Source organism: Spermophilus citellus (genome assembly GCF_964194105.1).
Source record: "Spermophilus citellus genome assembly, chromosome: 11".
In the NCBI taxonomy this organism is placed as follows: Eukaryota; Metazoa; Chordata; class Mammalia; order Rodentia; family Sciuridae; genus Spermophilus; species Spermophilus citellus.
In genome coordinates, this window is record NC_138192.1 from 95,653,332 (window position 1) to 95,680,759 (window position 27,428).

Consider the following 27,428-nt stretch of genomic DNA (forward strand, 5'->3'; position numbering starts at 1 on the left):
TTTATAAAATTTATAGTAGCAAGGCATTTCTTCATGGCTTATTCCTCTTTATCAGTACTTAAGATAATACCTATCAATGTAATTTATAGGATGAAATCATTCTATTTCCAATTTAAATAATGCATTCTACTTGACATGATATATGCCAAACCAATTTATAAATTTTACTAGGTTTTAGTACTGCTTGTATGACAGAGTTAAAATATTATTTCTAGATGTCTTATCTAAAAAATTATCTAATCTATTGCTCTTTTCTTTCATAGTCAAGAGGAATAGTTAGGATTTGCCTCCAACATTCCTTTTTGAAATATGATGTGTTGATTTTTTTCAAAATAAATTATGGCCTGATAGTTTAGGACTCCTTAAAAACCAAATAATGATATAATTTAAATTATACTTTCTTTTTTTTTTGAAAATTGGATAATCCTTGTCCCCTGTCATCACTCTTGTGACTGAAATAATTGTCTGGAATGAGTGTCAGAGCTCAAGTTGACAGAAATCTGCAGGATGTTTGCTGATAAGCAAGATTTGGGAGCCACAGACTTGGAGGATAAAATTCACCTTGCAGGTTGCATTCTGAGCACCAAGTGTGGGCAATGAATGATTTTGCTGGTCTTTGTCATTGATTCTAGGAAAAAGAAAATGAATTATTTTAAAATGAGGTTTATTGCCTTTAACATGTGGATTTAAGAGAGAATAACACATTTTGAGGTTAGATTATAGTGGGGAAAAAATCATGGTGCTGGATTAAAATGTTCTGAAATCTTCAGGACCCCAGAAATGAAAGCAAAGTGAAGATTTGACATATTAGCATCCAAAATACTTTTAAAAATAGAAACCACTGAAATAAATAACCCAATTTTTTTATTTGTTCATTTTAGATATACTGACAGTAGAGTGTACTTTCACATATTATATACACATTAAGTATAACATTCTAATTAGGATCTCATTCTTGTGGTTGTACATGATGTGGAGTCTCACGGGTGGTGTATCCATACAGAGAAAAGTTATGCCCAATTAATTCTACTCTCTTTCTTATTCCCATCTCCACTCCCTTCCCTTTATGACCTTTTTTTTAAATATAATGAACTTATAGGTTTCCCTCCCCATCCTTATTGTGTGCTAGTTTCCCCATGTCAGAGAAAACATTCAACCTTTGTTTTGGGGGGAATTGGCTTATTTCATTTGGCATGATAATCTTCTTTTTCATCCACTTCCCAGCAAAAGGTATAAAGTCATTCTTTTCTGTCACTGAGCAATATTCCATTGTGTGTATATAACACACTTTCTTTATCTATTAATCTGTTGCAGGGATAGCTTAGCTATTATGAATTGTGCTGTATATATTGATATGGTTTTGTCACTAGAGTATGCTGATTTAAGTCCTTTGAGCATATACCAAGGAGTGGAAAAACTGGGTCAAATAGAGTTTCCATTCCACGTTTTCTGAGGATTCTCCATACTGTTTTTCATAGTGGTTGCACCAATTGGCAGTCCCATCAGCAATGTATGAATGTACCCTTTTCCTGACAGCCTCCCCAACATTTATCATTATTGTATTCTTGATAATTGCCATTCTGATTGGAGTGAGAAGGAATCTCAGTGGAGTTTTAATCTGCATTTCTCTGATTGCTAGAGAAGTTGAACATTTTTTTTCCATCTATTTGTTGACAATTCATATTTCTTCATCTGTGGCATGCCTGTTCAGTTCCTTTTCCCATTGATTGATTGGGTTATTTGTTTTGTTTTTTGTTTGTTTGTTTTAGGTGTTAGTTTCTTGAGTTCTTTATATACCCTGGAGATTAATGCTCTACCTAAGGTGCAGATGGCAAAGATTTTTTTTTTTTTTTAATGTAGGCTCTCTATTCTCATTCTTGATTGTTTCCTTTGTGGTGTGAAGAAGCTTTTCAGTTCAATACCATCACATTTATTGATTCTTCTTTTATTTATTGTGCTTGTTGAGGAATTCAGTTCCTAAGCCTACATAATGGAAAGTTTGCCCTAGTCCTTCTTCTAATAGATGCATGGTCTCTGGTCTAAGGCCTAGGTCCTTGATCCATTTTGAGTTGAGTTTTGTTCACAGTAAGAGATAGGTGCTCGATTTCATTCTGCTACATGTGAGTTTCCAGTTTTCCCAGCATCATTCATTGAAGAATCTATCTTTTCTACAACACATGTTTATTGCACCTTTGTCTAGGATGACATAATTGTATTTATGCGTGTTTGTCTCTCTGTTTTCTGTTCCATTGGTCTTCATGTCTGTTTTTGTGCTAATATCATGTTTTGTTTTGTTTAGCTTTTTTTTTTTTTTTTTTTGCTATTTTTAGTAGAATTTGAGGTCCGCTATTGTGATGCCTCCTGATTCACGTTTTTTTGATGAGGATTGTTTTGGCTATTGCTTCAGGTCTCTTATTTTTCCAAATGAATTTCAAGATTGCTTTTTCTATTTCTCTGAAGAATTTTATTAGAATCTGAACAGAAATAGCATTAAATTTGTATAGCATTTTTAGTTATGGCCATTTTTATAATATTAACTCTGCCTATGCAAGAACATGGGACATATTTCCATTTTCTGAGATCTTCTTTAATTTCTTTCTTTAGTGTTCTATAGTTTTCATTGTAGAGGTCTTTCACTTCTTTTGTTAGATTTATTCCCAAGTATTTTATTTTTTTGAGACTACTATGAATGGGATAGTTTTCCTACTTGTTTTTTCAGTTGATCCGTCCTTGTTATATCAGGACATATTTCAACCTTGTAAAAGCTATATATGTTAAACCCAAGGCCAGCATCATCAATCTAAATTGATAAAAACTGAAAGCATTCCCTATAAAAACTAGAATAAAACAAATATACCCTTTTTCACCACTTCTATTAGACATAGTTCTTAAAATTCTAGCCAGAACAATTAGACAAAATGAAAATAAATATATATGAATAGGAAAAGAAGAGCTCAAACTGTTTCTATTTGCTGAAGACAAGATTCTATATTTATGAGATCCCAAAAACTCCATTAGAAAACTTCTAAGACTCACAAATTAATTCAGTAAAGTATAAGGATATAAAATTAATACCTATAAATCAATTAAGTTGCTACACACCAATGATGAATCAACTGAAAGAGAAATTAGGAAAACTATCCCACTTACAATAGAGCTTAAAAAATATACTGAATTAGGGGCTGGGATTGTGGCTTAGCAGTAGAGTGCTTGCCTAGCATGTGTGAGGCCTTGGGTTTGATTCTCAGCACCACATAAAAACAAATAAATAGTATAAAGGAATAAAAATTACTCAGGTATATATTTCAAAATAAACTTATTAGTCATAAATATAAGTGCATTGAAACATATTCTAATCTTTCCCATGTTAACTTTATGAATGCTTCTTAAATTATAGATACAAAATTATTAAAATGATATAGTAACTTTCCACTGGATATTGTAGGTCATAATCTCCTCAAATGTATTTCTGGTACCTTTTTGATTTCTTTAATTGACTCCAATTACACCTATATTAAGTTTCTGAAGGTATCCACAAACTGTTAATATTTTCAGTCATTTTTCTCTTTCAGTTTTATTTCAGATAGTTTTTATTGCCCTGTGTTTAATATAATATCTTTAATTTTAATTTTTAAGTGTTTTTATTAGTTCATTATAGTTACCCATAGTAGTGGAGTTCATTTTGACATGTTTATGTATGCATGGAATATAATTTGTTCTGTTTCAGTCCCCAGTACTTCCACTTTCTCTTCTCCCCATTCTGTTCATTTGCCTCTAATCCTCTGGCCTTCCTTCTACTTACTTATTATTTTTTAAATGGTGCCTTATAGTTATACATAAAAGTGGAATTCACTTTTTTTATCTTCAAATATGTACATAGCTGGGCTGGGGATGTGGCTCAAGCGGTAGCGCGCTCACCTGGCATGCGTGCAGCCCGGGTTCGATCCTCAGCACCACGTACAAAGATGTTGTGTCCGCCGAAAACTAAAAAAATAAATAAATTTTAAAAAAATATGTATATAGCATAATTTGGTCATTTTTATTCCATAGTTCCTCCCTTTTCCCATTCTTCCTCCCTGGTCCTCAATCCTTTTCTCTTTTCCATTCATTTCTTTTCTAGTCTCATGGTTTCCCCACCTTGAACTTTTCACTTATTTCACTCTAGTTTACACTTAGGAGAGAAAATATTTCACCTTTCACTTTTTGAGTCTGGCTTATTTCACTTTCCATGATGTTCTTCAGTTCCATCCATTTGCCAGAAAATGTAAAACTTTATTGTGTATATATATAACAATTTCTTGATCTTTTCATATGGTGGTAGGCACAATGGCTATTGTAAATTGCACTGTTATGAACATTGATGTGTCTGTGTCACTATAATATGCTGATTTTAATTCTTTAGGATAAATGTCAAAAAGTGGGATAGTTGGGTCATATAGTGCACCCATACCCAGTCTTCCAGTAAATTCCATAACATTTTCTGGAGTCCTTATACTAATTTGCAGTCCTACCAACAATGTATGAGTGTACCTCTTTCCCCACATCCTAACCAGCATTTATTATTACTTATATTCTTGATCTTACCATTGTAGATGGAGTAAGGTAAAAATCTCAATGTTGTTTTGATTTGCATTCCCTTGATGTTGAACATTTTTTTTTTAAATTTGTTAGTAACTAGTATTTTTTGTTTTGTTTTGATAAATAACACTTTAGTTCTTTTCCTCATTTATTCATTGGGTAGACTTTTTTTTTTTGGATGGATTTATGGATGCTAAGTTTTTTGAGTCCTCTATAATATGAATCCATTGTTGAAGAAGTACCTGGCAAAGATTTTATCACATTCTATAGTCTCTCTATGCATGGTCTTATCTTACTCTTTTTATGTGAATAAGATTTTTAATTTGATATCTTCCCACTTATTGATTTGCCATTTTATATCTTGAGCTTTAGGGTCTTGTTAAAGATGTCAGTGCCTGCACCAATATATTTGAGTGTTAAGCCTGTGTTTTCTTCTAACAGTTGCAAAGTTTCTGTACTAATTCCTAAGTCTTTGATTCACTTTGACTTACCTTTTGTTCAAGGTAGAAAATAGGATCCAGTTTTATTCTTCTACATATGAATATCTAGTTTTCTCATCACTATTTATTTAAAAAGTTATATTTTCTTCAATGTATTTTTTGATTTGTAAAGAATTATTTGTGAAGGATCAGATGACAGTATCTCTGTGAGTCTGTCTCTGTGTCTTAATTTCTGTTTTGAAGCCAATACCATGCTGTTTTTTTTTTCACTATTTCTCCGTAGTATATTTGAGATCAGATATTGTAATGCCTCCAGAATTGTTTTTCTTGCTATTGGCTATTCTTTGTCTTTTATTTTTCAATATGAATCTCAGGACTCTTAATAGACCAGTAAGAAGAAATGAGATTGAAAGAACAATTAAAAATCTTCCAACAAGGAAAAATCCAGCATAATATAAATTCTCAGCCAAGGTATACTTGACTTTTAAAGAAGAACTAAGGGGAACCTCCCTCAAATTATTCCAAGAATTAGAAAGAGAACCTAATTTTATGAAGCCAATATCATCCTGCTACCAAAACCAGGAAAAGACACATTAAAGAGGAAACTACAGATCAGTACCCCGATAAAGAGAGGTGCAAAAATCCTTAATAAAATATTAACAAACTGCATTCAAAAACCATGACCAAGTCATTTTTATTCAAGGGATGCAAGTTGTATTCAACATAGATAAATCAGTCAATGTAACTCACCATATAAATAAAATTTAGTGTAGGAATCACATAAATACCCCAAAGGATGCAGAAAAAGTCCTTGACAAAACCAAGACCCATTCATACTAAAAACACTGAAGAAACTATGAATAGAAGAAAAATACCTTAATATTATAAAGAGTATATACGACAATATCAAAGTCAACATCATAATAAATGGAGAAAAACTGAAATCATTTCCTCTAAATAAGAAATAGGAGAAAAATTTCTACTCTCATCACTCCTATTAAACACAGTTTTTGAATTCTAGCCACAGAAATCGGGCAAAAGAAGGAAATTAAAGGGATAGAAACAGGCAAAGAGGAAGTTAAATTATCTCTATTTACTGATGACATGACCCTATATGAGGAATACCCCCAAAAAACTACATCAAGAACTTCTAGAGCTTATAAGCAAACTCAGCAAAGTAACACAATAAAATATCAACATAAAAAATCAAAAGCTCTTCTATACTTCAATAATAAATCTGATAAGAAATCAGGAAAACTTTTGTATTTACAGTGACCTAAAAAATAATAAAAAAAAAAACCTTGAAATAAATCTAAGCAAAGAAGTGAAAAACCTCTACAATGAAAACTATAGAATGCTGAAGAAAAAAAAATTGAAGAATAACTTGGAATATCAAAACCATTCATGTTCTTGGAAAGGAAGAATTAGTATTGTCAAAATATCTGTAAAACCAAAAGTGATACACAGATTCAATGAAATTCCCATCAAAATACAAATGACATGCTTCAGAGAACTAGAAAAAACAATGCTAAAATAAGAATATTCTTATGCTACCTGTTTTATTCTCATTCTCTGTTTATTCTCCTCTACTTAAGCTTTAATTGATTCACATTTCCTGTTGTTATTGCTTTTTTTTTTTTTCCTGGCAATGTTTGAATGCCAGATATTGTGAATTTTATTTTTGCAGATACTAGATATTTATGCATCATTGTAAATATTATTGAGCTTTGTTCTGGGATGTGTTTCAATTACTTGTTAATTGGAATCATTGCTTTTAAGATTTTCAGGCTGAACTGAAATGGTATTTGTCTAGAGCTTACTAATCTGAACTATTAGCTAAAAACCTCTCTGAGTACTCTTCCTAATCTCCAGTGAATTATGAGTTTTCCCAGTTGGAATAAAGGGAACAGGGTTCATTTCTGATACTCCGTGAACTTCATGTATCATTCTCTAAGCCTTTCAGTGATTCTTTCCCCACTGTAAGAAATTTTCTCACATACGTACTGTTTTCAGTTCTGTACTGGTTTTCCTAAAAGGGGCCTCTACAGATCCGAAGGGTGTGCACTCAACTCTTTCCTTGTAGTGTTCTCTTAGAATTTGGTTCTTAAGTTCTTCTCTTTTGTCCCAATGTCCTGGAAATTCTTTAGATATTATGATGCAGCATTTATCAGGTTCAACTCATGAATTTCCACTTTTAGATATTACTGTCCTTTGTGAGTGTTCATCTGTTTGAAAACCATTGTCTTTACATATTTTGTCCAGTGTGGGGATGTTTTCAACTAAAAGCATTTCACTCTTTGTTACTAAATACCCTAAATCTTTGCTTCAAATTGAAAATAAGATCAATAGAAAAGAGTAAAATCTTTGAGTTAGTCTTAAAAAATATATTGGCTATAGAAAAAATAAAAATAATGCATTATGAATTTGAAATACATTAACAATTTTGACAATTCAATAAAAATGGTGCGCATGTCAAAATGGTCAATAAACAAAGTTGGAGTGTAATATAGTGTTTTTTTTTTTATTTTTATGGAACATGTAGATGTTCCACTAATGTTAGACTTCACAAATGAATGGTGCATGCTTTTTTCTAGAAAGATTAAAATTAAAATAATCATAAGACCATTCATAAATTTTAAACTAAAGAAAAAAAGTGTAATAAGAAACACATAACCAGTGCAAAGGAATATTAACATACAAGGCCAAAAATAAAAATAGCACAGAAAGGCTAACATGGTGGGCTCAAATGTCTAATTGAAAAAAAAAAAATAGAATTAAGAAAAATTGAGAACTTTCTAGAAAATATGTCTGTAGATGAATGTCTAATAATAATAGTCAAGAAGATACTTTGTGGTTAAATTGGCAGGTCTTGATTATTGAGATTATCTCTCAAAATTTTACTTAATACACAATGTCAGAATATAAGGGAAAAGAGAAACTTTTTAAATTAAATTATTTATTTATTCTAATTTGTTACACATGATGGCAGAATGCAATTCATTTCATATTATACATATACAGCACAATTTCTCAAGTCACTGATTGTACACAAAGTATTTTCACACCATTCGTGTCTTCATATATATACTTCGGGTAATGATGTCTAACTCATTCCCCCATCATTTCTACCCCCTTTGCCCCCTCCTTTCCCCTCCCTCCCCTTTGCTCTATCTAAAGTTCCTCCCATACTCCCCTCTCATCACCATTATGAATCAGCATCCTCATATCAAAGAAAACATTCAGCTTTTGTTTTTTGGGGGATTGGCTTGCTTTACTTAGCATTATATTCTTCAACTTCATACGTTTAACTGCAAATGCAATGATTTTATTTTCTTTTGATGCTGAGTAATGTTTCATTGTGTATATATATCAAAGTTTCCCTATCCGTTCATCAAAAGAGGAATGTTTTTATATTTAATGTTTAAAAATAGTTTTGTTTCATTATCTTCACATTATTAACCTCTATTTAAGTTATATTCAGAAACCAATTATTTAGTTTTTATTTGCAATTTGACTTCTGCCTACAGCATTTAAAATTGGTCCAAGCCAACAAATGAATAGTGTTCCCAAGCATGTTCACTCTACAGGTATCTAATACTTTGTAAGCACTGTAAGCATCTTTGTTTTTATAACTCTAGAACAACAGCAACAACAACAATAAAAACCCTGCATAGTTCCTTTACTACATAAAGTTCTGGGATAAAAATTTCAAATTTAAAAGGGGGACAAATGTGTTTCTATAAAATAAAAGACCCTTTTGAATCTGTTTGAAATTTAAAATATTCCACATTTTTGGGGGGTGTGACCCATATTAGGACAAAGCACAAAACAGAAATCCAGAAAACAGCTTTCCTCCATATTCTAATGACGCATTCAACAGTTACTGAGACACCAAATATCTGAACCCAGAGGTCTGAGTGCCGAGCATTGAAATAGGAACAGCCCCTGCTGTGGACTGTTGGTTCTTATGACTTTAAATTTGGTAGGTCAATAATAAGTTCTAATTCAACTTTTACAGAATGCCATTTTATTTATGTAAGAGTGACTCTGATACAGCTTTAATATTTATCAACTTTTTGTCTGAGATTTTCAGAGAAGTTACTAACTATAAACGTAACTGACTTACAACTCTCTAAACCTAGGTATCAGTGACTTAAAGGTAGAAAAAAACAAAGATGAACAGAAGGAGGTATATATACATGAAATGGTAGAAAAATATTTACTTCTCATGACAGTGGAAATTTAGTATTGAACAAAGCAAAGTCACAGCCATCCTCAAGTAGTTTAGATTCTAGGAAAATTCATTGAACTCAAAACACATTAATAAGGATGTTATTCAATGATCTGCTTACTTCTTGAATTAAAATGGCTATATAACTCTATCTTGAAAATGTATTTTTTGTTTTGTATGGGTTTTCCTCACATGTAGCACTTCCAGTGAATACTGCTCTGATAATTGCTTCCATTAGACCAATTTAGAAACCATATACTTTATGTACAAATCAGAAAGGAAGCAAATTAGATTTGAATACATACTGTGCTAAGTTCTGTGGCTACATATGGAAATTAGAGAGTGTGGAGAACTGCTACCTTCTTTTGGATGCCATTGTCAGCTGCATGACTCTGCTAACAAAACAACAGCAGGAAGATCTGGCTTCCATCCTGAGCAACAGCAACACAGTAGTCCTTCACGGAATACAACCACAGGACAACATCGCTCTGTAAATATTTTTGGAAGCCACAGTTCATTTTCTTTCTCTGAAAGATAAAAGACATTTGTAGCTTTTCTTAAAAGTCAATTTATACTTGTTTTAGTCAGGTTTTTCACTGCTGTGACTAAAAGACCCGACCAGAACAATTGTAGAGGAGGAAAAGTTTATTTGGAGGATAACAGTTTCAGAGGTCTCAATCCATAGACAGCGGACTCCATTCCTCAGGGTCTAAGGTGAGACAGAACATCAGAGCAGAAGAGTGTGGCAGAGGGAAGCAGCTAACGTGATGATCAGAAAGCAGAGAGAGAGAGAGACTTCACTTGCCAGATATAAAGCCAAGCCCAAATTCCCACCTCCTCCATTCACACTCTACCACTTTAATTACTACTCAGTTACGAATCAGGGGATCTACTGATTGGGTCAAGACTCTTACAACCCAATCATTTTTCCTCTGAACCTTCTTGCATTGTCTTACGTGTGCTTTTGGGGGACACCTCACACACAAACCATAACAATACTTAGAAAATGAAGTTCAAACTTTGTAATGTGATTAAAGTAGGGCAAACATACACACACACACACACACACACACACACACAACAACAACAACAACAACAATAAAAACAACAGAAAAAAACCCACTGGTTAAATTATTTAGCTGTTTGCTCATAAACTGGGTTTCTATTTAGGATCAGTATTTTGTAGTTATTTTTTCATAATTCCTTTGCTTTGGTTCTATTGCACTTTTCTATTATCATTGAAACAAAAATAGGGTTCTGATAAGGCAATATCAACTTGAAAAAAAGGTTATTAAAAAAGGTTATTATTTATCTCATGAAAATCTGAGATCCTGCTTAGATAAAGTTTTACTTCATTTGAAATAGTATAAACTGACAGAAAATCATGCAAGAGTTTAAGGACCCTTAGAGAGCAAAAGAGTCTCAATGGTGTCTGAGCTCCTGTATTTAATTAAACCTGATATATACAATTACCTTTCCCTTTACTATAATTTGACTGCTGATCCCTTTCTTCGATTCCATAAGTAAATAATTATGTTTTTGTTTTAACTAATTCAAGTTAGGTTTTGTCCAATTTTTTACCAAAAATTTTTAAGGCATAATTAAAATTTTGCATTTTATGTTAAAGAAAAATAAAATAGTTTTGATGGTAAACTCTTTGATTCAGGAGAACACCATGATAATTATTTCTTCAGTTGTGGTAAGTTTAACAAGAGACCTACCCTATTAACAGATTTTTAAAAGTACAAAATAGTATTATTTGCTATAACCATTATGTTATACACCAGATCTCTAGAAATTACTCATTTTGTACAACTGAAAGTTTACATATGTTTATTAGCATTGTCCAGTTCCTCTCCCCTGAGAGGCCTTTGTCAAGCACCATTTTATTCTTTGCTTCTGTGAGTTTGACTCTTAGATACTTAATCCATATGAAATCATGGACCATTTGTCCTTCTGTGACTGGCTTATTAGCATAATATCCTCAAGGTGCATCCATTTTGTCTCATATTGATCTTGGAAATAAGGAAATGCACCTTGGTCAATTTTTAGCTTAAAAAGACTGTGAAGATACCATGAAGCATGCTTTGAAAAGAATATCATAGCAACAGGTTGACCAGTTCAATTTGACAAAGCAATCTAGTTGAGAGCAACAGAGTGACAAAGACAGTAGCAGCTGGGATAGAGAGCAGAGGGTGGACTTGGAAATATAGAAGTGATAGAATTCACGGGAATTGATGACAAATGAACTGTGCTGAAGAAAGAAGGTCGGGTGAAAAATGAATCAGATATTTTTGAGTTTTCAGTCATTGGAGCACAGAAAAATGACAATCTTAAGCATCAGTTCTCAGTTTGGAAAAGGGAAAGACTAATTTAGACAGATTAAATTAATTTTGTTTATGTTGTTATGAGGTTTCTAAATAGCAATAGGAATGTCCACTAGATTTATTTGGTTTTGGAAAATGAACCATCTTGGAATTTAAATTTTGGAATAGTTCTCCTTCTGTCTCTCTCTCTCTGTCTCTCTCTCTCTCTCTCTCTCTCTCTCTCTCTCTCTGTCACACACACACACACACACACACACACACATACTGGGAAGTAAACAAATTTGAAGCCTATGCAATCACCCTGAAATGTTACAGAATATGTGAAGTATGAGAGAACAAGGAGAGAACGTTGAATAACAACCACATATAAGGAACAAGCACAGTGTCCTCCTAGTCTATCCAGTATGTTAAGGAATAAGCCTGATATAGCAAACAAATATTATATGAGGTCATTCTCATATCTGCAGTCTAAACTAGACTCATAGAAACAGGGAGTAGAATGGTGGCTTCCAAGGTCTGGTAGGAGCAGGAAATAATGATTGCAATGTACTTACTGTCACTTATGAGATCAAGTATTTGGGATCTAATGTACAGCATCTTGACTTCAGCTAACAATATGGTAATTACATGTAAAATTTGCCGAGAAAGTATATGCTAGGATACACTACTATTACTAAAAATAATAATAATAATAATAATGGTAAAAAGATACCTTGAAGGTGATGAAATGTCTCTGATTTTGATAGTTATGACAGTTTCATGGCTTTTAAGATATCCCCAAATATATATATTTAACCTTGCTTAAAATGAAGCAATATTAAATAAATGATGGTCAGAACAGTAAAAACAAGACTCGGGTAATTTGTAAATTGAAGAGTAGTTTCACAAAGAAAGAAATGATTAACTGTGAAGACCACTAGATGCAAAAGTGATGCCCACGCTACTGAAAACAGGGCAGAGAAATGCAAACAGTCATGAAAAGGAGACACAGACTGCCAGTAGCACTGGCACTGGGTGGAGTGATGAAAGACCTCACTTTTGTCTTGGCTCTTCTTTTGTAGTATGATGTCTAATAAACCTCTTAACTTAATACTTGGTTGCTAATAAAATAAGAATGGCATAGATGAGTTTAAGACTCTCTACAACTTTAAACTCCCATGTTTCCTTTATTGTTTCTTCAAGATTTACAACAATACAGAATGGTGGCATTTATTTGAATGTTAAATTTTTATAACACATGCTAATAGATAGCTCCTTACTAGTTTATTTAGCAATAATTTTCTGTGCTTATTATGAGCTAGTCCATTGCCATATGGAAGGAATATAGCATGAAACAAAAGAAACTTCCTGTGCTTATATTACTTCAAAGTTGGTGTGAAAAAATGACAATAAGCCAATAATTACACAAAAACACCAAGGTAAATAATAGTGAAAATTAATTATAACATGATCTGCAGGGTCATAACAGGAAACAGTCTATTAATGGAATCAAGAATAAAGTGGCATTTGATTAGGTAACAGACGAGACAACAGCAAGATAATGGTACCGACACAGACAGAATGACTAATGGAATAGAATAGAAGACATAGAGACAAACCCCATTAATACAGTCATCTGACAATCAACAAAGGTGCTTAAAACATACATTAAAGAAAAACTAGTCTTTATAATAAATGGGACTGTGAAAACTGGATATTCGTGTGTGTAAAGAATGAAACTAGATCACTTTTGCTCTTCACAGAAGTCAATTCAAAATGGATTAAAGACCTAAAAATTAGACCAGAAAACTTGCAATTCTAGAATAATGTGGCTCAATATTCCAAATATTGGCACAACTATCAGCTTCCTTAAAATGACTTTTAAATTTCAATAAATAAAACTGTTATGGTTTAGATATGATGTGTCCCCCAAAAGCTCATGTGTGAGACAATGCAAGAAAGTTTAAAGGTGAAATGATTGGGTCATGAAAGAGGTTATGAGAATTTTAACCTAATCAGTGCATTAAGCTCTTAACAGGGATTAACTTGGTAGTAACCGTAGGAAGTGTCCGGAGGAAGTGGGTCACTGAGGGCATGCCTTTGGAATATATATTTTGTCCTTGTTGAACACAGCATGTACTCGCTCGTTCTCTCTCTCTCTCTCTCTCTCTCTCTCTCTCTATCTATCTCTTTCTCCTTCCTGGTGTGATGTCCTGACCAGATTTTCTCCACCACATTCTTCTGCCATGATGTTGTGCCTCAATGAAGCCAGCCCTTTATGGACAAAGACTCCTGTAAAATTGCATATTTTAGTTCTTTTGGTCATATCAAAGAAAAAGCTGAAAAAACAAAAACCAAGAATAAAAAAGTGGGATAGCATGAAATGACAAAGTTCCTGCACAGCACAGAAACCAAGAGCATGAAAAGAGAGCCTATCAGAATGGGAGAAGATCTTTGCTACCTGCTCTTCAGAAGGGAATTAATATACAGAATATATATAAACTCAAAAATATTAACACCAAAAAATAATAACTTGGTTAATAAATGGGCAAAAGAACCAAGGAGACACTTCTTGAAAGAAAAAATACAAATGGTCAACAAATGTATGAAAGTGGTTGAACATTAACAATTAGGAAAATGCAAAGCAAAACTACACTGAAATTCCATTTCATTCCAGTCAGAACGGCAATTATAAAGAGTAAAAATAATAAAAAATTTTGGCGGGGATATGGGCAAAAAAATTTCACTCATACATTGTGGATGGGACTACAAATTAGTACAAGCACTCTGGTAAGCAGTTTAGAGATTTCTCAAAAAATGGAAATGGAACCACCATATGAACCATCTATCCCACTCCTTGGTATATATCTAAAAGATCTCTATTCAGCATTACTACAGGGATGTAGCCACACTAAAAAAAAAAAAAAAAAAAAAGTGGTATGTATATGTAACTGAATTTTATTCAGTCTTAAATAAGAATGAAATTATGGTAATTGCTGGTAAATGGGAGGAATTAGAGAACATTATAAATTATATAAACCAGACCTTGAAAATCAAGGGTCAAAATGGTTTTTACTGATATGCAAACACTAAACTGAAACGAGGAAGAAGGAAGGTAGGAAGGGAGGGAGTCAGGGAGGAAGGAAGGAATGAAGGAAGGGAGGGAGAGAGGCAGGGAGGGAGGAAGAAAAAAGAAACAATTGGAGGAATCCCATGAAAACAGAAGAGAGGTACATAGGGTAGAGAAAGAGGATTGAATGGGAGGGAGGAGGGACAAGACAAAGCAGGAACAGGCCTCCAGGCATAGAGCCCAAGCTTGTGATCCCACCAGCTCAGGAGGTGGAGGTAAGAGGATACAAGTTCAAAGCCAGCCTCCGCAATTTAGCAAGGCACTAAGCAACTCAGTGAGACACTGTCTCTAATAAAATACAAAATAGGGCTGGTGATGTGGCTCAGTGGTTGAGTGCCCCTGAGTTCAATCCCGGGTACAAAAAAAAAAAAAAAAAAGGCAGGACCCATATGAATATACCACAGTAAATTTCACTTTTATGTATATACAAAAGGTACTGAATTAAAACAATAATAAATAAATGGAAGAAAAAGCTATAGAACTGAGGAAAGGGAACAAGGGGAGGGAGGAGTGCAGGGAAAGGGGAAGTAGTATGAACTGAATTGGAACAAATTTTATTTCATGTTTATAAAATAGTGTCAAAATGAACCATGATATTATGTATATTTATTATAAACTTTTCAAAAAGGCAATAAAAAACACAAACAAATAAAAAATATGGCTTAAACTAGTTGGGGGATATTCTGAAACAAGAACATGAGAAATATTCAGGCATGATTAAGTTTCTGTGTATATTCCTTGGTTTGTTACAAAGTTGTTAGAAGTCTTAATTTATTTAGTTGACAATACTGGGGATCCAATCCAGGAATGTAGCTCTACAGCTTACCTACAGTCCCAGCCTGGGAAAAGTTTTGTTGTTGTTCTTGGGTTTTTTTGTTTTTGTTTTTGTGTTTTGTGTGTGTGTTTCTTTTTTTAAAAGGAATAATGAGATCCAATCTTTATTTTAAAAAATTGCTTTACCTACTATATGTAATAAGGAAGATCTGGGGAAGGTAAATTAGATATTGAAAGAAGCACTATTAGGCTAGTGAAATCAAGGAGACAGGAAAAGATGGCATCTTAAGCTAATCAGAGTAGTGACGGTGAGAAAAGACAACTTCAGATACAAGTAGAAGAAAGGAAAAGAGGGGTCTAAGGGTGTAGCTCAGAGAGAGTACTTGCCTAGCACACACAAGGCCCTGGGTTCAATCCCTAACAAAATAATAATAATAATAATAATAATAATAATAATAATAATAATAATGAATAGCCAAACTTGATGATGTATTGGATCTGGAGAGTGTAGGAGAGAGAGGTGTAAATAATAACACATATTTCTATTTTGAACCACATGAAAAGTAGAAATGTCATTTACTTTGATTTGGAGTATTAGGAGTGGATCATATGTAGAACAGAAGATCATAAGTTCAGTTTTGAATACATTAAATTTGAAATGTTAATTGGACCTTGTCAAATTTGTTGCTTATCATTTTTTCTAAACTATATTACTTTGCATTTAAAAGTTCATATACCTTATTCTTTTATTGGATATTTTTTCATTTGTTTAATATCCTAAACTTTGAAAAGTTAACCTTATCTAATCAATAATTTAATATGCATTATGTTTAATGGATCAGCTTTCTCTTAATTTCACAAATTAAAAAGATGTGCTAAATATGTTCTCACAAATAAAGATACATAGTCTGATGCTCACAGTGGTAATGATTGTGAATTGATACTATGAGAATATTATTGGAAAAAAGTGTGGAATAATGCTTTTTTTGCTAACATCATTAAAAAATAAAATATTCTCACTTTTCAATCAAACATTATCTAGAATAGTTTTATATCATTTCATTAAATATAACTAAATTTACTTTAAAGGAATTCTCTCCATTCATATAATCTTTAGTAAGTCAAAATTCATACATAAATCTTAATATGTGTTGGATTTATCCTCACTAACAAAAGTGTCTTAGTTTTTCTATTTGTTAGTTTACTTAAGTTTTTAGTTTGTTGTTTTTTCTTTGCATATTATCAAAATTTTTAATCCAAATTTGGACAGAATTTGTTTTGAGTTTTTGCTTTGTTTTCTCCATGAGGTGAGAAGCTGTTTACTCAGTATAATACTTAAAAGTTCTGTTTTGTAGAATACACTGAAAACTGGCATGTACAAGCCTTAGGGTTTGTTTTGATTTCAACACTTGGTCTCTTGGTTGAAAGTCAAATAAAAACAAAATTAGATTTTTTTTATTATGTTGAGCTTTCTCAATCTTCTTTATCCTGAGTCTTATCCTACCTTGTCTGTGTGAATTTATGTTCCTTGAGAGCCAGAAGCTAAATTTTAAAAAGAAATAAAAATTTAATTGCTTTATTGTGTCTGTCTGTTTCAATTATCTTGAATCTCTACTATGTGTTGCTAGTTGAAGCAAAAAGCTATCACTTTTTCTGTTCCTTTTCTCACCTCTGCACCTCACATGAGTATTGAGATTGAAATAAACACCAACTAAGAAGAGCAGTTAATATAAAAGCTGAAATCCATGATGTGCCTTGCCTTAGTCAAGAAAATTACCGATGCATGACATTGCTACACTGGGACAATAAGAATGAAAGTGCATAGGGAAAACAAAGCAGCAGTGAAAAGCCAGAAGAGCGAAAATAAAATAAAATAAAAATTAAAAATGTCAAAGCAGATGAATATGCTGCCCCATTGTTTTATTGAAAGTAATCTGGTAAGATGAATTAAAGTGAAGCCAATGATAAATTGAAAATATGTAGGAAATCATATCATTCAGACAATATCCCCAAACCTGCATAAGTCACAAACTTCTGATGGGTTTTTTTCATTGACAAACACAATACTTTGAGGATTATTGATGACCTGATTTTGTGATCAAATAGAAATCGTTTTAAGTATAGAAAAAAAAAATTAAATGCAGATTGCCATTTTCCTAATAATTTAGTAGACAAAATTTCGCTTTTATTTTTCCAGTAAAATGTAAAGTAAAATTTCAGAGAGGGTCCAAGGTCATTCTTCCCTATAGAATAAAATGTCTTCTTTAAATTTTGACAGTATTAGGGGATGATGCTCAGGGGTAGAGTGCATGTGCAACAGCCTCTGTGTGATCCCTATCACCAATACAATGTAAACTCTACATAAATAGACTGTAGGATTTTTGGTAAACTGAGGAGATTGAAGTAATTTATACTTAATGCACTATGAAAAATGTATTTATGAGAGAAAATCTGTTTTCATTCTCCCAACATTCTGTGCTACTTCTCTCCAATATTAGGGGAAATAGGGTAATGTAACACTTTGAGGGTAATGTATAAATACCACAAAGTGACCTGCAGTGAGTGACACCCTTGTATAATTCCATGTTTTTCTGTGCAGATGATTCTAGCTAATAGAGTATGGCAAATAAATGGCTTTACACTGTCTTGCTTTGGTTACACTATGTGGCAAAAATAATGGTGTTAGGTTTCCCTGTATGCAAAGAACACATTATAGATGCTCTCTGCTGGCCTTGAGAATGCAAATTGTCATCCATAAGCTGCCTAAAGAGAGAGCCTTGTAGCAGGAAAATAACTACAGCAGGATTCTAGAAACTGGTGGTTGGCTTTAGCAAGCAACTGGTGAGAAAGTGGGCTCCTTGTTTTACAACTACAAGGAAATGAATTATATGTATGGAATGAACTTGAAAGTGTGTTCTTTTCTAGGACCTTCTTCAAAGAAAAACACAATCTGACCCTTGACTTCATTTTGTGAGGGCTCAGTAGAAGATTGACTTAAAAAGAGTCACATTCACAGAAGGAAAGAAAAGAACAATGATTGTCAGGAGGTGGGGGATGGAGAAAATGGGGAGTTGCTAAACACTGGTTACAAAATTTCCCTTATGGAAGATGAATAAGTTCAAGATATCTGTGATCCAACATGGTGCGTTTAGATATCAATACTATATTGTATACTTTAAGAATCCGTTAAGAAGGTAAATCTCATATTAGGTGGTTTTACCACAATAAGGTGTGGGGGAAATGTAAAGACAAAGAATTATCTTACCTTTATTGTAATTATTTGTAAAGAAACTTATATGTAATGTTTTAAGGTACTAAATTTGTGGTGATTTGTTATATAACAACAAAAAAATGCTCTCAAATTCAGAGAAAATAAGAAAAAGAGCATGGTTCTTCTAAGCAGTTATAAATTATGAAACTATTTATATGCTAGTTTTTTGTGTGTATGTGTGAATCTCCAATCACAGGGATAACAATGTATCATTGTTTTACTATACGCTAATATTGCTTAATCAAATTTATTGTTTTTATCTCTCAGAAAGATCACATTAAGTAGATTGGTGAGTTTCTTTTGATGGTCTTTTCACATTGGTTGTTAGTTCCCAAGGTCACTATAGATATGATTTTTTTTCTCTTAAGAAATAATGATATAGCTCATTTGGATGGTATGATATTTGGCTCACTGATATAAAAGATAAACAATCCTCCTGTATAATACATGCTGCCCTATCTGCAAACGTTAAGCGAAAAACAGTGCTTGATTATTAATTTTGACTTTGCAGAATCCCACACACTCTCTCCATAAGTGGGTATTATTTTTTCAAAGAATAAACATCTAGGTTTATAGACAACTGTGAAGCATATTTTATAACTAACTCTTAAAAAGACTTCTGTGATTATGACCAACAATGTTTAAAGTTCTTTGGTCTGTGCCTTGGTGAATAGTTGGAGGCACTCCAAAATCAGTGTGTACATGATTCTCACTTAGTTTTTCTTTGTTTTGCTGATGATTTACCACCTTGAACTCTTTTTTAAATTCCTTTATTGGTGCATATTAATTATACATAACTTTGGAATCCATTGTGACATACTTATACTTGCACATAATGTGATCAGTTTCATTCCTTAGTAGCACCTCTTCTCTGCTCCTTTTCTCTTTCCCTAACCCCATTCTTCTACCCCACTTTTGTTTGGTTTCCCTTCTATATTCATTAGATTCCCCCTCAAAGGGTTCCCCCTTTTATCTTTCTCAATTCCACATATGAGAGAAAACTTAGACTCCTTAACTTTCTGAGTCTGGTTTGTTTCACTTAGCATGATACTCTCCAGTTCCATCAATTTTCTGGTAAAGAACATAATTTCAACATTTTTATGGCTGAATAAACTTCCATTGTGTGTGTGTGAATACATAGATGGATGGATGGATAGATAGATAGATAGATAGATAGATAGATAGATAGATAGATAGATCTTACATTTTCTTTATCAATAAATATGGTGATGGACACACACTGGCTCCACAACTTGTCTATTGTGAATTGTGATATGATGAACATGGGTAATGCATGTCACTCTACAGTATGCTGATGTTAATACTTGTGGGCAAACACTAAGGAGCAGCAGAGCTAAGTCATATGGTGGTTTCATTCATAATCTTCTGCCACCTCTAACTGTAATTTGGTTTGGAGCCATGTAGTACAATTTGCTACTCACCAAAATAATCAAAAGGTTACAAAATTTATGGTTTCTTATTTAAAAGGAAGCCTGAATTTGTATCATTTTCTTTATGAAACTTTTTAATTTCATTTGAAATCCACTAAAATACTAAAGCCCAAAAGTTGATAATATTGATCCCTTGCATGCTAGGCATTCTATTATCTGATGGCAATGAAGAGATAAATAAACATAATATGACTACAACTCGAATCAAGCTACAATCCAACAAGGTAGATGTATGACAACCTAGATGTGTGAGTCAAAACAAATGACAGAGTAATGAATGCACAAACATTGGTAAATCAGTTTTTCAAGTAAACAGAAAAAGTGTAAATTCAGCAGAATTTAAAATGCAAATTACTTTTGATTGTTATCTTAGGGTATTAGATATTTATTAGAGAGAAGAGGAAGGGACATACATTTAACAATTAACAACCAAATGAGGCTATGGACTTAGCTGGTTTAGAAAACCATAAGCCAATATTTTGGGAAATGTATGTTGGAACCAGAATTTGAAAAAAATTTGAAGACTACATATCCTAAAGTCTATTAATGAACATATACTTCATGGAAAAAGAAGATTTGTTATGATGGAGCCAGCTCAAACTGACTTCCACTAGTTCAAAAGGAATGATTGGTTACATAGTTTTCCAGCTTTGAGTTCTGTGACATTACTTGGTAGCTTGAAATGGGCGATGATAAGAGTCTTTTTATTTGTTTATTTTATTCAAATTTTTAAAACTCTGTATGTGACAGAAGAATGCATTACCATTCTTATTACACATATAGAGCACATTTTTTCATATCTCTGGTTGTATACAAAGTATATTCACACCAATTTCTGTCTCCATAACTATACTTTGGATAATAATGTCCATCACATTCCACCATCATTTCTAACCCCAAGACACTGCCCTTCCCTTCCCACCCCTCTGCCCTATCTAGAGTTTCTCTATTCCTCCCATGCTCCCTCTCCCTAACACACTATGAATCAGCCTCCCTAAATCAGAGCAAATATTCGGCATTTGGTTTTGGGGGATTGGCTAACTTCACTTAGCATTATCTTCTCTAATTCCATCCATTTACCTGCAAATGCCATGATTTTATTCTCTTGTATTGCTGAGTAATATTCCATTGTGTATATATGCCACATTTTTTAATCCATTCATTTATTGAAGGACATCTAGGTTGGTTCCACAGTTTAGCTATTGTGAATTGTGCTGCTATAAACATTGATGTGGCTGTGTCCCTATAGTATGCTGTTTTAAGTCCTTTGGGTATAGACTGAGGAGAAGGATAGCTGGGTCAAATGGTGGTTCCATTCCTAATTTTCCAAGAAATCTTCATACTGCTTTCCATATTGGCTGCACCGATTTGCAGTACTACCAGCAGAGTATGAGTGTACCTTTTTCCTCACATCCCCTCCAATACTCATGATTGTTTGTATTCATAATAGCTGCCACTCTGACCAGTGGGATGAAATCTTACAGTAGTTTTTATTTGCATTTCTCTAATTGCTAGAGATCATGCACATTTTTTCAAATATTTTTTGATTGGTTTTCTATCACCTTCTGAGAAGTGTTTTCTCAAGGAAATTAGCAAATACTGCAAATCAGGAATTTTTACTTCTAGCAAGCCAGTTGTCAAACACCAGTATGCCAAAAAGGAAACAGAATGTGAAGATTTGGGGACAATGCATGTCAAATGAGGAAACAGTAAATGCATATGTAATCAACGAACATGATTTTTTTTCTAGAAAAATAATGTGGGTAAAATGCACTGAATAACGGTAAGATCAACAGAAACTGAGAACTAAAGATACAAAGGTAAACAGTAGTCACTTAACATGTCAGCATAATGCTGAAATCAGATGTATCTTGATATATCCATTCACTTGTTTATTTGGCATAGATATAATGATACTTATCATGCTAGCATAATTAAGATAAAAAATTAACTGACATATAGTCTTTTCATAAATAATCTATAATCTTTTTGAGAGCACATGAACTAAGGACCAGGTCATTTTCATGAACTGGCATCTTTGGGATGTTCAACTCTCCATTCTTCTCATTCTCCAGCTCCTTCTCCACCATGGTTAATTTAGAAAGTAATTTTGGTTTCTCAAATTAAATGACAAATCCTGCAAGTGCTAATACAATAAGAAAATACTAAAGAGAGACAAAATTCAGTGCCTTTTCCCACATGGATGTAAATTTCATGGGGGCAGTTCTTTTATTTGTGTTTTTCGAAAATAAAATGTGAAGCAGCTCAGGTCATGGCTACAAGGAAGCAGACAGCTCCACTCACCAAGGAAAAATTTATACTCCAAATATATGCCACCAAGAGGACTCACTTCCTCCAGCTACATCCTACCAGCCCAGAGTTACCACCCGGGTTATCCCTATCTGTGGATTACTTCAATGATTAGATTAAGGGTATCTTAATCCAATCTTTTCACCTTTAAAATTTCTTGGATTGTCTCACAGGTTAGATATTAGGGATAGCTTATATCCAAACCATAACCGTTTTGTTTCTAAAGCAGGAAAGGAAGAGAAAAAGGCATCCAATTGAGAAAAGAAAGGCCTGATATTATTTAGAAAAACTACCAACCATACATAGTAAGTGGTAGAAATGATATCTATGAAACAAGTAAATTAGAAAATATCTCAGATGACTATTGTAGCATTTTAGGATTAATTATCAACTTGCAGATGCAATTAAAGTATATCAAGACTAAATTATTATCTTCAAAATTTGGAGTGTTAGAAGGAAGATTATTATGTCCCCCAAATTTTCAGAGTAAAATCAAGCACATTATTAGTTCTTATCAAAAGTTTGTTATTCAGTGAGATAAAGTATATGGATAGATTATTCTGAAGCACGATGGATAGATAAATGGAGAAATATCAATGTGTTAATTGGGTGGTAACTCTGGCCTGGCTGGATGTAGCTGGAGGAAGTGAGTCACTGGGGGATATGTATTTGGAGTATGTAATTTTCCTCGGTGAGTGGAGCTCTCTCTGCTTCCTTGTAGCTATGACCTGAGCCGCTTCCCTCTTCCACACCCTTCTGCCATGATGTTCTGCCTCACCTTGAGCAATGGAGTACGCCATCTGTATACTGAGACCTCTGAAATCCTGAGCCCCAAATAAAATTTCCTCGACTAAAAATCATTCTGGTCAGGTCCTTTGGTAATAACAACAGAATAGCAGACTGAAACAAACTCTTATTTTGATATAAATTAAGAGTAAATTATGAGAATTGATAAAACAGATATAATTTTACACTAAGCAAGTTTGTCACACAAAATCTTTATTTCCCCTATATGTTTAATGTAGTAGAGAAAAAATTAATTCATTTTGCTCTAAATTTAATAGCAAATATAATGTGTAAGTATCATAAAAATGACATCATTATCCCTTTATTACAAAGAGAAATGATTACATCAAGTAAAGACTTAAACATAGGCTAACATACTTTAAAAGGAGAAAAATGTTTTTTTCTATCATTTAATATGTTAGTAATTTGAGACTCTCATATCATTACTTTGAAAAACTATTTTATAGTTTAAAATATATTAGGAAAATTGAAAAACTGGTTAAGAAAAGGAACATATTTTGTAACTCTGTCACCAGCTCATGTAATAAAACATTAAAGATGATTACAAATCATTTGAATTAGAACATATTGTAAAGATGTGTTTTAGCAGCAAGCAGGAAGAAATATTAATATTTTATTATCCAACTTCATTATCAAAAACATTGTAATGCTTTTACAATTTGGACAATATTGCATTTGATAACAAAAGCACAGACATATTTGATATATAAATGTGTTTGTTTCTTTTATAAATTACAGAAAGCTTCTTAAGTTCACATTACACATGATCATCAAAGTGACTTTTTTTAAAGAGAGAGAGAGAAAATTTTTAAATATTTATTTTTCAGTTTTTCAGTGGACACATCTTTATTTTTACGTGGTGCTGAGGATTGAACCCAGCGCCCTGCACATGCCAGGCGAGCACATTACCACTTGAGCCACATCCCCAGCCCCCAAAGTGACAATTTTGATGCATTGAATTATCTTCCCTCTACTTATTAATGAATCACTTTTATATACATCATACTCTAGTACATAAATAAAAAGTTGACTACTATAAAATGTAGATAATATGTATATGAATACACAATATACATCTGCATAAAATATATATACCTATGTACATAAATACAGATATATAGTCATCATCACTTAATGATGAGTATGCATTCTGAGAACTGCAATTATTAGGCAAATTTTGTCACCGTGTCTAATAACATACTTACATAAATGTAGATAGTATAACCTTCTATGCACATAAAATGCATAGTAAATGTCATCTTATGCAATACTGACCAAAATGCTACTATATAAAGCAATTACTCTGTGTGTGTGCACGCATGTGAATTTGAAAATATGAAAAAAAAGCTAGAATTTCTCAAAAGTAGCCCCTTTTAAAAAAGCAGATTTTTGAGAATTAAAGAATCAATACATATTAATAATTGAGTGACAAAAGCTCAATTGATAGGTCAAGCATTAAACATAATATATGGGAAAAGAATTAATGATCTAGGTAATAAACATTTGAAAAACTTTGTAAAATAAATCATACAGAGACTAAACAAAGGAGCTTATATAAGGAAGAATTTAAAAAGCTGACATATAACTCATTACAGTTCTATGTTCACTATAAAGAAAAGGCAAGAAATGAGAGAGAATATTGTTGGTTGGAAGTCTGAGGCTTGGAAAGAGAATGAGAATTACTGGGACCACAAGGATAACAGACTTGAAAGGAAAAAAAAATATAGATCTGCTAGTATAAGAAAGAGACTTCAGGGTCTGTTGCTCAAAGCTTGAGAAAGCAAAGTGATTTGTTTGTCATGAGAATATGGACAAGAATATGGACAGGATAAAACTACTCCTGATAAAGAGAACACTCCTGATCAATTCTGGAAAAGCTGATAGGAACTGGTAAAGAAAAAAAAAAAAAAAGGGAAACATACAATGGTGATCACTGGACTCTTGAGAATAGAAATTTGTGTATGTGATGTAAAATATTTCTTCCATATCGCTCCATTAATTTCTGTGATGATTCAAGGAAAGGTAATTTAATACTATTTTATTGGATGATGCCAAAACAAAGCCAGTACACATAAATAGCAGATTGGTGACATCTAGGTTAAATTTATTCTGAAATTACTTATAGAAAGTTGCCAAAATATGAACCTTATTTTGAAATTACTTATCCTAACTTGCAAAACTTAGATCTCTCTTATATTCAAACAATAAAGGAAGTAAAATCTTGGATGGAGTTTACGATTTTTTTTATCTTGGGTAATTATTACAAAACAAATTTTTATAACCCCTACAAAATCTTTACACTTTCCAGTGGTCATAGTCATGTTTTTAAAGTGACAGCACAAGCTCCACAATTAAAAAAAAAAAAAGATTCTGAGTCAGATAAATTGGTGAGGTTAAGGAGAAAACCCTAAATAAAATGGGTAGACCACCAGACATCTGGATGCTATTCTGAAATTACTCTGGTATTTTAACTACCTTGCCACACTTTGAATGAAGTATTCATCCTAGAGCTAAACTGGAATATCACATTAGGAGAGAAAAAAAACATTTGAAACTAGGAAAAATGGGAGTTCATAACCCACTTGATTCTAATGTAGGAAATATGATTTGTCAAGAGCTTTGTAATGTTGTGAACATCCAATAAAAAAAAAAAAAAGATGAGTCCCAGTATTCCTGGGAGTAGAATATAAAATTTAGCTGGAATTTGTGAAAACAAATATTATGAAAACCACATTATTTTTTGAGGGGTGCAATGTTATAGGGAGTATGTTTAACATGGAAAGTCAATGGTATGTGAGATTACAGGAGTAAATGTGTCTAAGTAATTCCTTTGTAAAGTAGCTGCTGAAAAATGCTATTCATCCTTGCCTAAGGGACATACAGTTTCTTAAGAAGTTAGGTTGAAGGAGGATGGGAGGTTCCTAACACATATCCTTTGGCTTCTACTGTGCTTCACTCACTGAGTTGAGATTGCCCTTAGCAATTATTTTAGAATATGGGCTATGGACCAAGTAAATGACAATCACCCAGGACAGGTTTTAAAATTTCATGTTCCTAGTGCCCATTCCAAGCCTGAGGATGTAAATTCTTAATAATATTTCTATGTGAAAGTTTAAGAAATTGGACCCCACTGTGGAGCTACTCTTCAGCAAGCTTTGAAAAAGCCAATAAAAATTATTTTCATCATAAACTACAGATATTTGTAGGATTTCCAGTATTAATACTAGAGAATAGAACTTACATTGTGGTTAGAAATCGCTTCTAATTTTAAAGAGGAAGGGTGCATAACAATAATCACCAGTTGCCCACAAGCAGAATGTCATAAAAGAAAGTACTGATGTTTCTTCTTGAATCTAAGCCCTGGAGATGCAAGAAAATTGCAGGGAAATGGGAGGAAGGGTGACGGACTCCAGAGCCATGTCACAGCCATGAAACACATGCAAAATCATCTTCCAGACCCATGAAAGAGGTCAAATGCATTCCAATGGGCCTTCTGTTACTTCTATTACTATCTGTAACTGCCTTTAAAGTGAACAGAATCAGATCCCTAAATATTTTTGTAATTTATATATTTAACCCCAAATCAATGCTAATTTAAGTAAAAGGAAGTTACTGGTAAAGCCAGTTTAACATGTTGACAGACATGTATAACAACTCAAAAATTCCACAGGAAAGAATAATTTTAAATTAGCACAAATTAAAAATCTTTATAGTTTTTGTTTTACTAAATCTGAGTACTTTATGTATTTAGGTCTGAATTGATTTGTTAGTTCTAAGTGTTGCTTGCAGAAAATCTAGAGTAATTTACCTATATTTGTTTTAAACATACATTTCCACAGGAACAAATATAGTACAGCTCTTTATATTACAGGCCTAAGGACAAAAAAGTGGTTAAAATGGAGCCCCACTAAGTAAGAACACCATTAATATAAAAGCAGAGAACTAAGTTAAACAACAGAACTATACTGATATAAGAAATTAATAAATTATTTTTCAAACCACACTTTTAAAATTCCCTTTTATGATTATCTACCTATGAAATTTATTTAGAAACATTTCAATAAAAATATGTATTAGCCTAAAAAATATAGGTATGCCTTCAATCACTTCAATTTTGAACAGAAGGATAG

The 27,428-nt window shown here is 32.8% G+C and overlaps 1 long non-coding RNA gene across 1 annotated transcript in view; it reads right to left on the reverse strand.

Annotated features, from left to right (window-relative positions):
• LOC308631112 overlaps nucleotides 1-27,428 on the reverse strand; it is a 70,612-nt gene that overhangs the window by 37,594 nt on the left and 5,590 nt on the right. The window contains exon 3 of the long non-coding RNA XR_014018110.1: nucleotides 9,609-9,776. This is a non-coding gene — a long non-coding RNA (uncharacterized lncRNA). The remainder of the gene's footprint in view (nucleotides 1-9,608; nucleotides 9,777-27,428) is intronic.